Raw genomic sequence first — 11,144 nt, 5'->3', positions numbered from 1 at the left:
AGATGTTTCTGTTTTCTTCTTTCCTGGGTGAGTTCTCCTAAAAGATGTCAGTGTTCAATTGTCGGCTAGCAACCTGTGGCATTTAATTATTCTTGACGTTTAATCCATCATGGTGTGAAAAAAAGAGTAAATGTAGCCTGTCTACTCCTCCTCCTCTTCCAAGAGAAACAATAGAATAATTAAGATGGTAACTAAAGTTCTAAGAATAATGAGAAACCACATAAAGACTAGCATGATATTACTCTTAGAACATTAACAGGAAACAAGTTCTGAGGCTATCTCCTCCTACTTCATTTTTTTTCTCTTCCTGTCCAGATAATCCTGAGTCATCATCCTGTATAAATGAATAATAGTTTAATTTAAATAAGCCAATATTGTTTGGAGGTCGTTTATCACTTCACAGCTCTCATTCACAGTCAAGTCATGTGGAACTACACAACTTTCTTTTTGTGCACTGGAGCTGGAAATCTCGTTGAGTTTGGGAGGCCTTACTTCTGCATATTTGAATCTGGTGACCAAATTAAACATTGTTCTAAGTAAGCGGGTGGGTGGGGATGGTGATGGGCTGGGGCTGAGGTGGGGAGACGGAGAGCTGCCTTGAGAAGTTTTGGGCTTTTGCACTTGTGATTTCAGGGCATGGAAGCTGGATTTGGGTTTGAATAGTAGTATGTTGATAGTGGTGTGTGTGATAGAGAACTGACCCTAAAACTTAATATTTCAATAAGAACAACCATAAAGGACAGAAAATGGGACCCTTTTTAAAGGCTAACTATAGAAATTGGATTCATACTGTTAGGACTAATGATTGAAAGCAAAGGAAAACTCAAGCAACGTTCCTCAGCCGGCACATTCAAATGATAAATTGCATTTAAGCACTGAAAGAAACAACAGCTGCAGTTAATGAAAAGCCAAATTTATCTAAATTTCTCCAGTTGATCAGTCAAAATAATCAGTATGGCTCTCACTCCATAATCACTTTTTGGTGGGGAAGGGGGAGGAGGGGAGAGGTCGGAGACAGGGAGGACAAAGAGAGAAGACAGGTTTTTATTTTTAAAGGTATAGTTTCCAAAAAGGAACTGTAAAGCTATTGAGTTGTAGAAAATACATTTTCTTGTTATCAATATCAATACTCTAGATTTGTTGTTTTATTTTTAACTCTCCTAAGGATCATGCAGTTGGCTCTTATATGGAATGAAGCCTATAGACATGGGCTGGAGGTGGGAAATACGGGGGCGGGTTGTGATAATGATACAAATCTGAAATGCTTTCCAAAACATCCTATGTCTATTGAGCTGTTTCATTATTACAACACCTGTGAAATAGACAACAGGTATTGTTTGTGGCTATTTTACACAGACAGGCACCAAAGGTTTGGGGGGCCAAATGACCTACCCAAAGTCAGCTAATAAGCTCCTCTACAAGCTGGGGATAGAAGAAGATGTCCACACTCCTCACCAAATGCTTTACTAAAAAACAGAAATAAGTTCTCCACACCTCATATCCTTACATGTTGAAAGCAGGAAAATCCTGTTGCAGAAACCACTTGGAGGAGTTGCCATCAAAGGCTGCTTGGGGCCAGCTTCCCTCCAGCACAGAGCTCTGCGCAGAGCCTGCATGTGGTGTGGAATTCCATTAGAACTTACTCACCATATGTTTGTTTGCTGGTGTTCGATGGAACCTGAGGGAGGGCATAATGGATCTCCATTACTAAACCATGTGGAAGGCTTCCAGAGATTTAATAGTCTACCTCGAGGTGATGAATAGAAGGGCTCTTGTATGCCTTGCATAATCAGGGAGGCTTGGTGCTCTGAATGCGCCACACTCTCCTCCAACACGCTTCTGGAAAAGTCTGTACAGCTGGCACTCCTGGAGTCATTTCAAAAGTGGAGATGGGCAGGGAGGGTTCCTTCCTTTCATCTTCCTTGAGAAAAGATTTGCGGGATGAGATTGCACTGATAGCTGGAGATTTTGAGTAGAAGGAAATAGGCTAGAGGAGTGGAGAGGAGAGGGAAGGCATTCGGTGACCTGGATTTCCCTCCTTGCAGCTGTAGTGGTCTGATCATTCTACCAAGGCCATGACTGTGAACAGCACTGTGGGTGATGGCTGGTGGCTCACGGGAGCCGGCTTGTGCACGGCACCTGAAGCCAAAGGTGAGGGACTGCTGGTATTGCTGAATCATGAGGCTGCCAAATGGCCATGAAATTTTATTCCTTCCAGTTAATTTTCTCACCGATGTGCTTTTAATTCATATGGTGTAGAAGAAGGCTGGAAGGTATTTGTTGCAGGGGGGGTGACAGAAATAGACCCATGGTAGAACTTAGCTGGTCTGTCTGCCAGGGAACTGAACACTTGAAAAGGTAGGAGCTCAAGGAGACTGAGCCCGTGAACTCAGAAAGGGCAGAAACCAAGCTGCTTCTCCAGTGGATTCAAAGTCTAGATAGCTGTGAGAGTGGGGGACATGGAAAGTGCAGGTTGTTAGTGCTTTTTCTCATCCCTGTGGCTCTCTACCATCCCCTCTGGTCTTCTGCCATCTTGTAGGTAATGTTTCTCATTGTTGCCTCATTTCCTTCCTTCTTCCTTCCTTCCTTCCTTCCTTCCTTTTTTTTTTTTTTTTGATGGAGTTTCGCTCTTGTTACCCAGGCTGGAGTGCAATCGCACAATCTCAGCTCACTGCAACCTCTGCTTCCCAGGTTCAAGTGATTTTCCTGCCTCAGTTCCCGAGTAGCTGGGATTACAGGCACGTGCCACCACGCCCGGCTAATTTTGTATTTTTAGTAGAGATGGGGTTTCTCCATGTTGGTCAGGCTGGTCTCGAACTCCCGACCTCAGGTGATCTGCCCGCGTTGGCCTCCCAAAGCGCTGGGATTACAGGGGTGAGCCACTGCGCCCAGCCTTCCTTTCATTTTTTGACAGCCTAACTCACACATTAAATCCTATCATGAAAACCAAAGCCCATCCCTCCAGTATGGATTCTGCATTGCACCAAAATATGAGGGCATTTTTGGTACCTGGAGCCATGTTTGAAGTGGATGGAATGCTGAAAGTTAGACAGACAGCCATCTTTTCATGGACTTGCCTGCAGGTTTGTGCATGAAGGAATCTTGTATAATTCTTCCAGTTTAAGCAAACTATGAGGCATTCGTTTTTTCATTTATTCAGCATCTACCACGTAGCAAGTACTGTGCCAGACATGCAGAGTACAACAACAAACAAGGCTTGGTGCTTGCCCTCTAGAGGCTTTCTGGGAATGCATTAAAATAAACCAGAAGTTGGTGAAGTGTTAGATGTATGGCAGAATTTCATTTTCCCATCTCTTTGTTTACACAGGGAACTCCAGGAATTGGGAGAGGATAATGGGGCTAATTGTAATGTCAAGGTAGAGAAAGAGTTGGTAATGTGACTTAAGGTTGGGAAGGGGCAAATTTTCTTTTAGGATTATAAAGTAAAATCATGTCAGACACTAGCCAAGGGTGCAGCTGGGCATGAATCTCTTGTCTAGACCTAATGGGGCAGTTATTGGCAGGAGATTGATCTCCCATGCCAGTGGGAGATGCATCTGAAATTGTTTTTAGGCACTTGAGGAGAACAAAAGAAAGAGGAAGCTGAGCCAGAGTGTGGGCCACCTCTACTCCCTCAACTCCTGGGGTCCAAAGCTCCCCTTGTCTTTCCTCTAGGAGCAAAAGAGGGAGAGAAGAGCTTAGACTACAACATGTGGCAGGCTTTGAACCTTGCAAGATCAGGGATGCACCAAAGCTAAAGGAAGAGAATTAATCTTAGGAATGGAAAAGTCTGGGACTTCTGGAGCAAAGCAACTAGGAGACAGAATGTCAGAAAATTTGGGTAGTTCAGCTAGCCTTTACTTATTTATACTTGTAGTGATGGTGGTATTCTTAGGGTGTACATGAAGATCAAAACAAGAAAGAGTTTCTAATCCAAACTAGGGTAGGAGGGTTTAGGGGAGAGTGGAAGAAGTGTACCATCATCAGTGAATCCTGAATCCTCACAGACATTAGCACAGGACAGTCAAACAGAGGCCAGCAGATATTAGCTCTGTTATTTATTCTTCACAAATTCCTGTGCTTTCTCTCTACACACCTTGTCTTTTCTCCTTTGCAACATTATCTTCTTGAGGATTCTTTGTTCTTTTCTACCAGACTAGTGGTTGTGGATATACTTGGGACTCTTTTCCTTTTCCCAGTGCTAGACTCTCTAGTTAGGAGGATCAGTAGGTCTCTGGGGAGAGAGTAGGAAATTCAAAGGTCATAGAAAGATGAAGCATGGGACAGAGAGCTGCAGGGAGAATCATTACTCTTTCTTCTCAACCATAAAGTTTTCTGCAGTGTGACACGAAGTTGGCCTTCCAGGCCTATTTCTCAGTCCTGCTGTAGTCACACTGGCTTCTGGGCCTTCCCTTGCCATTCCTTGGTTTCTTTGCCTTGCTATTGTTTATGAAGTCTCTGGTTTCCTTTACCAGTCCTAAAGGGGATGCTATCCATTTCCTCTCAATCCTACCTGATGCAGCTTTGGGAAACCCACAAAAGACTCTTCTTACAAACTCCTTGAGCATTTATTGGCAGAATCTTGTTCCTTAGAGGTAGCTGATTTTTTTTTTTTTTTCTTCTAGATGCTTTTGGGATTTTTTTCTGTGATTTGCTGTTCCAAAAATTCATGAGAATGTGTCTGGATATGGATGTGATCCCTTTCAAAGTTAAAAACCCAAATTCTTCTCTCTAGGCCTTTTCCATTTTTTATCTGCAAAGTGGGAATAACTATTTACCTTCAGATTGTTTGGAGAGTTTAATAAGATGAAAGACACCAAAGCACAGTATCACCTGCAAGTTTACACCCTCCCCACCTCAGCAAATCCATACCTGGCCAATGAGCAAGAGTAGAAGATTTCTAAAGGTTCCCTAGTAACCTTACATAGGGAAAGGTGGTGCTTTCAGCTACAGAATATCTTCTCAGCATTTTTAAGCTTCTTTAATTGGTAACAGATCCAAAGATCCAATCCAGCAGCTGCAGCAGGTAGAAGAAGGGTTGGAAGATTCTAGAAGCTACCTACTCCTGCTGCATTAGACATTTACATTATAACCATTGGCCTCATTTTCCTGTTTATCTCCTTAAACTTTTTTTTAATCAGCTTTTTCCCCCAGGTGTGATTTACATATCATTATATTCACCCTGTTAAGTGTTCAGTTCAATTAGTTTTGGCAAATATTTATCATCACTGCCTCATTATACTCATGATAAAGAATATTCCCATCACCCCAGAATCTACTGCATGCTTCTTTCCCTTTAACCACCTCTGCCTCCTGCCAGTCCCTGACAATCACTGTTGGGCTTTCTATCATTTTAGTTTTGCCTTTCCCCGTATTTCTTATAAATTGAATCATACAGTTAGGCAGTTTTATGTCTTGGGTTTCTTTCACTCAGCAAACTGCTTTTCAGATTCACCCATGTTGTTTTATGTAGCATGAATTATTTCCTTTATATTGCTGAGTAGTATCTCAACCTGCAGATATACCATAATATGCTTGTTTATTCACAGTTGGTAGACATTTGGGTTATTTGCAGTTGTTGACTGTTACTAATGAAGTGACTATGAACATTTGCACACAAAACATTGTGTAGAAGCATGTTTCCATTTTTTGGGTAAATACTATGAGTAGAATTGCTGTGTGATATGATAAGCATATGCCAAATGGCTTCCAAAATGGCTGTATAATTTTATATTCCCACCAGCAATGTATGAATTTCAGTTGCTCCATATTCGCGTCAATCCTAGGTATTGTCAGTCTTTTTAATTCTAGCTGTTTCAGAGAGAGTATAGTGATATTTCATTGTGGTTTTAATTTGCATTTCTCTAATACTAATGACGTTAGCATCTTTTTACATGCTTGTTTGCCATTCATATTTTCTTTGTTCAAATCTTTTACTCATCTAAAAAATCAAGTTTTATTATTGTTGAATTGTGTTTTTTAACATGTTCTGGATTCAAGTCTTTCATAAGACACAAATTTTGCAAATATTTTCTCCCACCAATTTTGTGGCTTGTATTCTTATTAATGGTCAATTTTAAAGATCAAAAGTTTTTAATTTGGCGAAGTCTAATTTATCATGTTTTTCTTTGTATTTTCTGTGTCCTATTTTTGAAATATTTTCCTAACCCAAGGTCACAAATATTTTTTCTTAAGAGTTTTTTTGGAAGTTTTATAGTTTTAGCTCTTATATTTAGACCTGTGATGCTTCTTGAGTTAATTTTTATGTATTGTGAAAGGTTAGTGTCTAGGCTTGCTATTTTTCCAAATGGATATCCAATTGTTCCAGCACTATTTGTTGGAAAAAACTATGTTTCCCCATTGAATAACCTTGACATCTTTGAGTAGATCTATTTCTGGACTCTTTTTTGTTCCACTGATCTTTATGTTTATCCTCAGATAAATACTATACTGACTTAATTATTATAGCTTTATAGTAAGTCTTGAATCACGTAGTGAACACTTTCTAACTTTGTTTTTCTTTTTCAAATTTATTTTAGCAATTTTGGGTCATTTCATTTTCCTATAAAATTTAGAATCGGCTTACCAGTTTCTACAAAAAGACTGCTGTGATTTTGATTGGGATTGTATTAAACCCTTAGATCAATATGGGAAAGTTGGTACATTACTAATTTTGAGTCTTTCATTCATGAACATAGCATGTCTGTTTATTCAGATCTTCTTTAATTTCTTTTAGCAATATTTTATTTTGTAGTTTTTAGTATGTCAGTATTACACATATTTAGACAAATCTCTAACTCTTCATATTTTTTGACATGATTGTAAATGGTGTATTTCTATTTTAAAAGTAAACGTCCAATTATTTGTTGCTAGTATATATAAATGCAATTGATTTTTGTATATTCATCTTGTATCCTGTGATCTTGCTAACTTCACTTTTTAGTTCTGGTAGCTATTTGTATATTCCTTGGGATTTTTCATATGGACAATTGGGCCATCTGCAAATAGAGACAGTTTTACTTCATTATTTTAACTCTCTATGATTTTAATTTTTTTTTCTTCCCTTATTGCACTGGTAGAACATCAGTACAATGTTAAATAGAAGTGGTGTGAGCGGAGATCCTGACCTTGTTACTGATTTTAGGGAGAAAGCATTCAGTCTTATCTCCACATATGTTAAAACTCCGCAATACCATTTTCTTACTGTTTTGGATAGTCAACTATCTTTTAAAGACATTAAAAAATCAGATGAAAGTCTTTTATACTTGCCATTTCCATTGCTCTTCATCCCTTTGTGAAGATCTAAATTTCCATCCGATATTTTCCTTCTGCCCAAGGAATTTTAACATTTTTGTAATGAATGTTTACTGGCAAATAATTATTTAAGCATTTGTTTTTCCAAAACATCTTTATCTTGTCTTCAGTTTTGAAAGATAAGTATGCTGAGTATAAGACTCTACATTGACAGTGTTTTCTTTTAGTATTTTAAACATGTTTCTCCATTGTCTTCTGTCATGCATATTTTTGGAGAAGTCTGCTGACATTCTTATTTTTGTTTATTTGTATTAAATGTGTCATTTTTTATTTGACTGCTTTTAAGATTTTCTTTTTTTGGCATTTTTGGCACTTTTATGATAATTTACCTTGGTATGATTTTCTGTCTATTTTGCCTGAAGTTTGTTGAGCTTCTTGGATTTGTGGATTCACAGGTTTCATCAAATTTAAAGTTTTTTGGCCATCATTTCTTCAAATGTTTTTTTTTCTGTCTCAATCCCTAGTCCTTTTTTCCTTTCAAAACTTCAATTAAATGTATGTTAGACTGGCTGATATTTCCCCAAATTCACTGAAGTTTTGTTTTGCTCTGTTCATTTTTTAAATTCTTTTTTTTCTCTCTGTGGTTTACAGAGAATATTTTTTATTGCTACGCTTTCAAATTCACTTTTTGTTTTTACAGTGTTTAATATGCTGTTAATCTTATCCAGTGTATTTATTAATGCATATCCCTAGAAGTTCATATGGTTCTTTTTTATATCTTCCACTTTTTTTCTCATCACATTTATGTCTTGAAAAATATCCTTGAATATATGGAATGTATTGTTAATAGTGTTTTTAAGTCTTCTCTAATAATTTAATTATTTCTGTTGTTTCTGGGTCAGTTTCGACTGGTTTAATTTTCCTCTAGTTATAGGTCATATTTTTCTGCTTTTTTTGTTTTTACATGCTTATAACTTTTAATCGAATTCCAGTCATTATGAATTTTATGTTCATTCATGCTGGGTTTTGTTGTATTCTTTAAAGCATGTTGAATTTGTTCTGCATATAGTCATGTTACTTTCCTGTCAGTCTTATCATTTCCAGGCTTGCTTTTAAGTTTTGTTAGGGCATGTGCAGAGCAGCCTTTATTCTACTGATCATTTAGCTTCACTATGAAACCACCCCCATTCGGAGTACTCTCTAGTCAGTTTCCTGTGTATCATGAGATCCCTCTTCTGTGGTGGTTTGGAATTTGAATATAAACTCTTCCTAGCCATATGTGAACTATGAAAATTATTTGATCTATTGCTTTCCAAAGTTTCACCCCATATTATGTACAGATTATTTCTCAAAGACTTGAGGGCATCCCTCTGCCGTTCTCTGGAACCCTCTGTGCAGCCCTGCTTACTCTTGTCTGCAAATTCTAGACACCTTGGCCTCCCTATCTTTGCTTCCTAAACTTAGTGAGAAAAAGTCAGCTGGGTTCCCTTCCTGTTTGAGTTCTCCCTCCTGTACTGAGGCCTGGAAACTGTCTAGGCAGTGATCTGGGTTAATTTTACTGCTCATCTCGTTTGTTTCCTTTCTGTCACAGATCATAGTCCCATGCTATCTGCTACACATGTCTGAATACTATTTCATATATTTTGTCTAATTTTCAGTTGTTTACAGAGACATTTCCCATAGCAGTTAATTCTTCATTGGTAGAAGTGAAAGTCCTAGACTTTTAACAAAGGAAGCAATTGATGCACAAATACATTCCTTATTTAAAAAAAAAAGGCAAATAATACTGGTTAAACGCAATTCCCTCTAGATTTCTTCACCTTTCCCCATCCAGTGTCACCTCTACCCTACATCAGTCCTTTCTGTAAAAGTAACTACTATTACCAGTTTGGTGGGTTTTTTTTTCTTTTCTGAACTCATTCAATACATTTACAAATTTATATGTGTTTAAATAGGAATATACTATGGTTTTATATTTTTTGAGATTTGAACATTTTTGTATAAATGAAATTTGTACAATTTGTCATTTTCACTTAGTGTACATCTGTGATATATTGCCTTATGAGTTTAAATAAATATATCTTATTCTTAAACTGCTGCATAGTATATTAACATGAATATGGATATATAGATATACTATATAGTGTACTATATAGTATCTAGCTTATCCATATGAATATATTTTAATTCATTTAACAACTTCCTGTCTTTAGATTTCCTACCTTTCTGACCAATAAGTAGTTATGGACTACTGAATATTTGATTAAAAAAACAACTTGTAACCAATGTTAATCATTCAGAATGGTAACTAATATGTCAATTGAAATAACATAGTATTAAAGCAAATAATCCCTGCCCCCAGGTTATAAAATGGAACATTACTAGTTTTTAGAAATTTTCTTTTTGTTTCTTTCTGACATAATTCCCTCTGCCCTTCAAACATAACTACATACTACTCTTCTGTGGTAATCATTTCTCTTGTTTACTTTATACTGTTACCACTAATGCTTGTCAGTAAATTGCATTGCATTTCCTTCTCTTTTTGAACTTAATACAAATGGAATGACACTGTAAATATTCTTTTGTCACTTGCTTCTTTTCCTCATTTTTGTTTGTGAAATTCATTGACACGTATTATTGATGTGTACTTAATTTTATTGTGGTATGTTATTCTACTTTAAATATGTTACACTTTATTTTTCCATTCTACTGTTGATGTACATTTGGGATGTGTCCAATTTTAGGCAATGTTCCTATGGACAACTGGTACAAACCTTCCGAGGCATGAGTTTCTCTGGTGTATATATCTGGAATTGCTTGGTCATAATTCATGTATGGGTTCAACATTTTTAGGCACGGCCAAATTTTTTCCAAAGGAATTTTGCAAATATATGCCTCCACCAACAGTGTTCGAACTTGACGTTGCATCCACCTCCTCACCAGCACTTGGTATTGTAAAATATAATTTTTTCAAATCTCGTGCCAGTATAGTAATTGCTAATTTTTCTTTTAATTTGCATTTCTTTGATGATTAGTAAGATCAAGAACCTTTTCATGTTTATTGACTATTTAAATTTCCTTTTTATAATTAATTAATTAATTTTTATTTTTTGAGATGGAGTCTTGTTCTGTCGCCCAGGCTGGAGTGCTGGAGTGCAGTGGCACTATCTTGGAACTCACTGCAACCTCCGCCTCCCAGGTTCAAGTGATTATCCTGTCTCAGCCTCTCAAGTAGCTGGGGCTACAGGTGCACATCGCTTTGCCTGGCTAACTTTTGTATTTTTGGTAGAAACAGGATTTCACTTTGGTGGCCAGACTTGTCTTGAACTCCTGACCTTGTGATCCGCCTGCTTCGGCCTTCCAAAATTCTGGGATAACAGGTGTGAGCCACTGTGCTGGGCCTCAAATTTCCTTTTTTAAATTCAAGTCTTTTGTTCATTTCTTTTTCTTGCTTCTCTTTCTTCTTTCCTCCTCTTTTTTTCCTTCTTTATCTTCTTGTTGGTTTTCTTTTTTTTTTTTTTTTTTTTTTTTTTAGCAATTTGCAGGAATTATACTATAATCTGGATTGCCATTCTTCTTTAATTACATGAGTTGCAAATATTGTTATCTTCCCACTATCTTTATGGTGTCTTTTGATGAACAAAACTTCTTAATTTTAATATAGTCTAAGTTTTCCTTTTATTTGTTACAAAGTTTACTTTTTGTGTCTTATTTAAAAACTCTTACATACCAGGAAGATATTATCTGAAATATTATATCTTTACTTTTCATATATAGGTGTTTAGGATTAAATAACTGGATTGATTACCTGTATGTATATGTAGGTAAAGGTAAATTTTAATTTTTCTCTAAAGAATACCTGATTATAACAGCACAATTTTCTTTTGAAA

General features: G+C 37.0%; 1 long non-coding RNA gene across 1 annotated transcript in view; it reads left to right on the top strand.

Moving 5' to 3' along the window:
• Positions 1-462: 462 nt before the first annotated feature.
• Positions 463-11,144, top strand: part of LOC105738575 — a 29,663-nt gene continuing 18,981 nt past the window's right edge. Inside the window, exons 1-2 of the long non-coding RNA XR_001114404.2 lie at positions 463-536; positions 2,046-2,151. This is a non-coding gene — a long non-coding RNA (uncharacterized LOC105738575). The remainder of the gene's footprint in view (positions 537-2,045; positions 2,152-11,144) is intronic.

Source organism: Nomascus leucogenys, chromosome 14 (genome assembly GCF_006542625.1).
Source record: "Nomascus leucogenys isolate Asia chromosome 14, Asia_NLE_v1, whole genome shotgun sequence".
Lineage (NCBI taxonomy): Eukaryota > Metazoa > Chordata > Mammalia > Primates > Hylobatidae > Nomascus > Nomascus leucogenys.
This window is presented reverse-complemented; position numbering and strand designations above follow the sequence as displayed.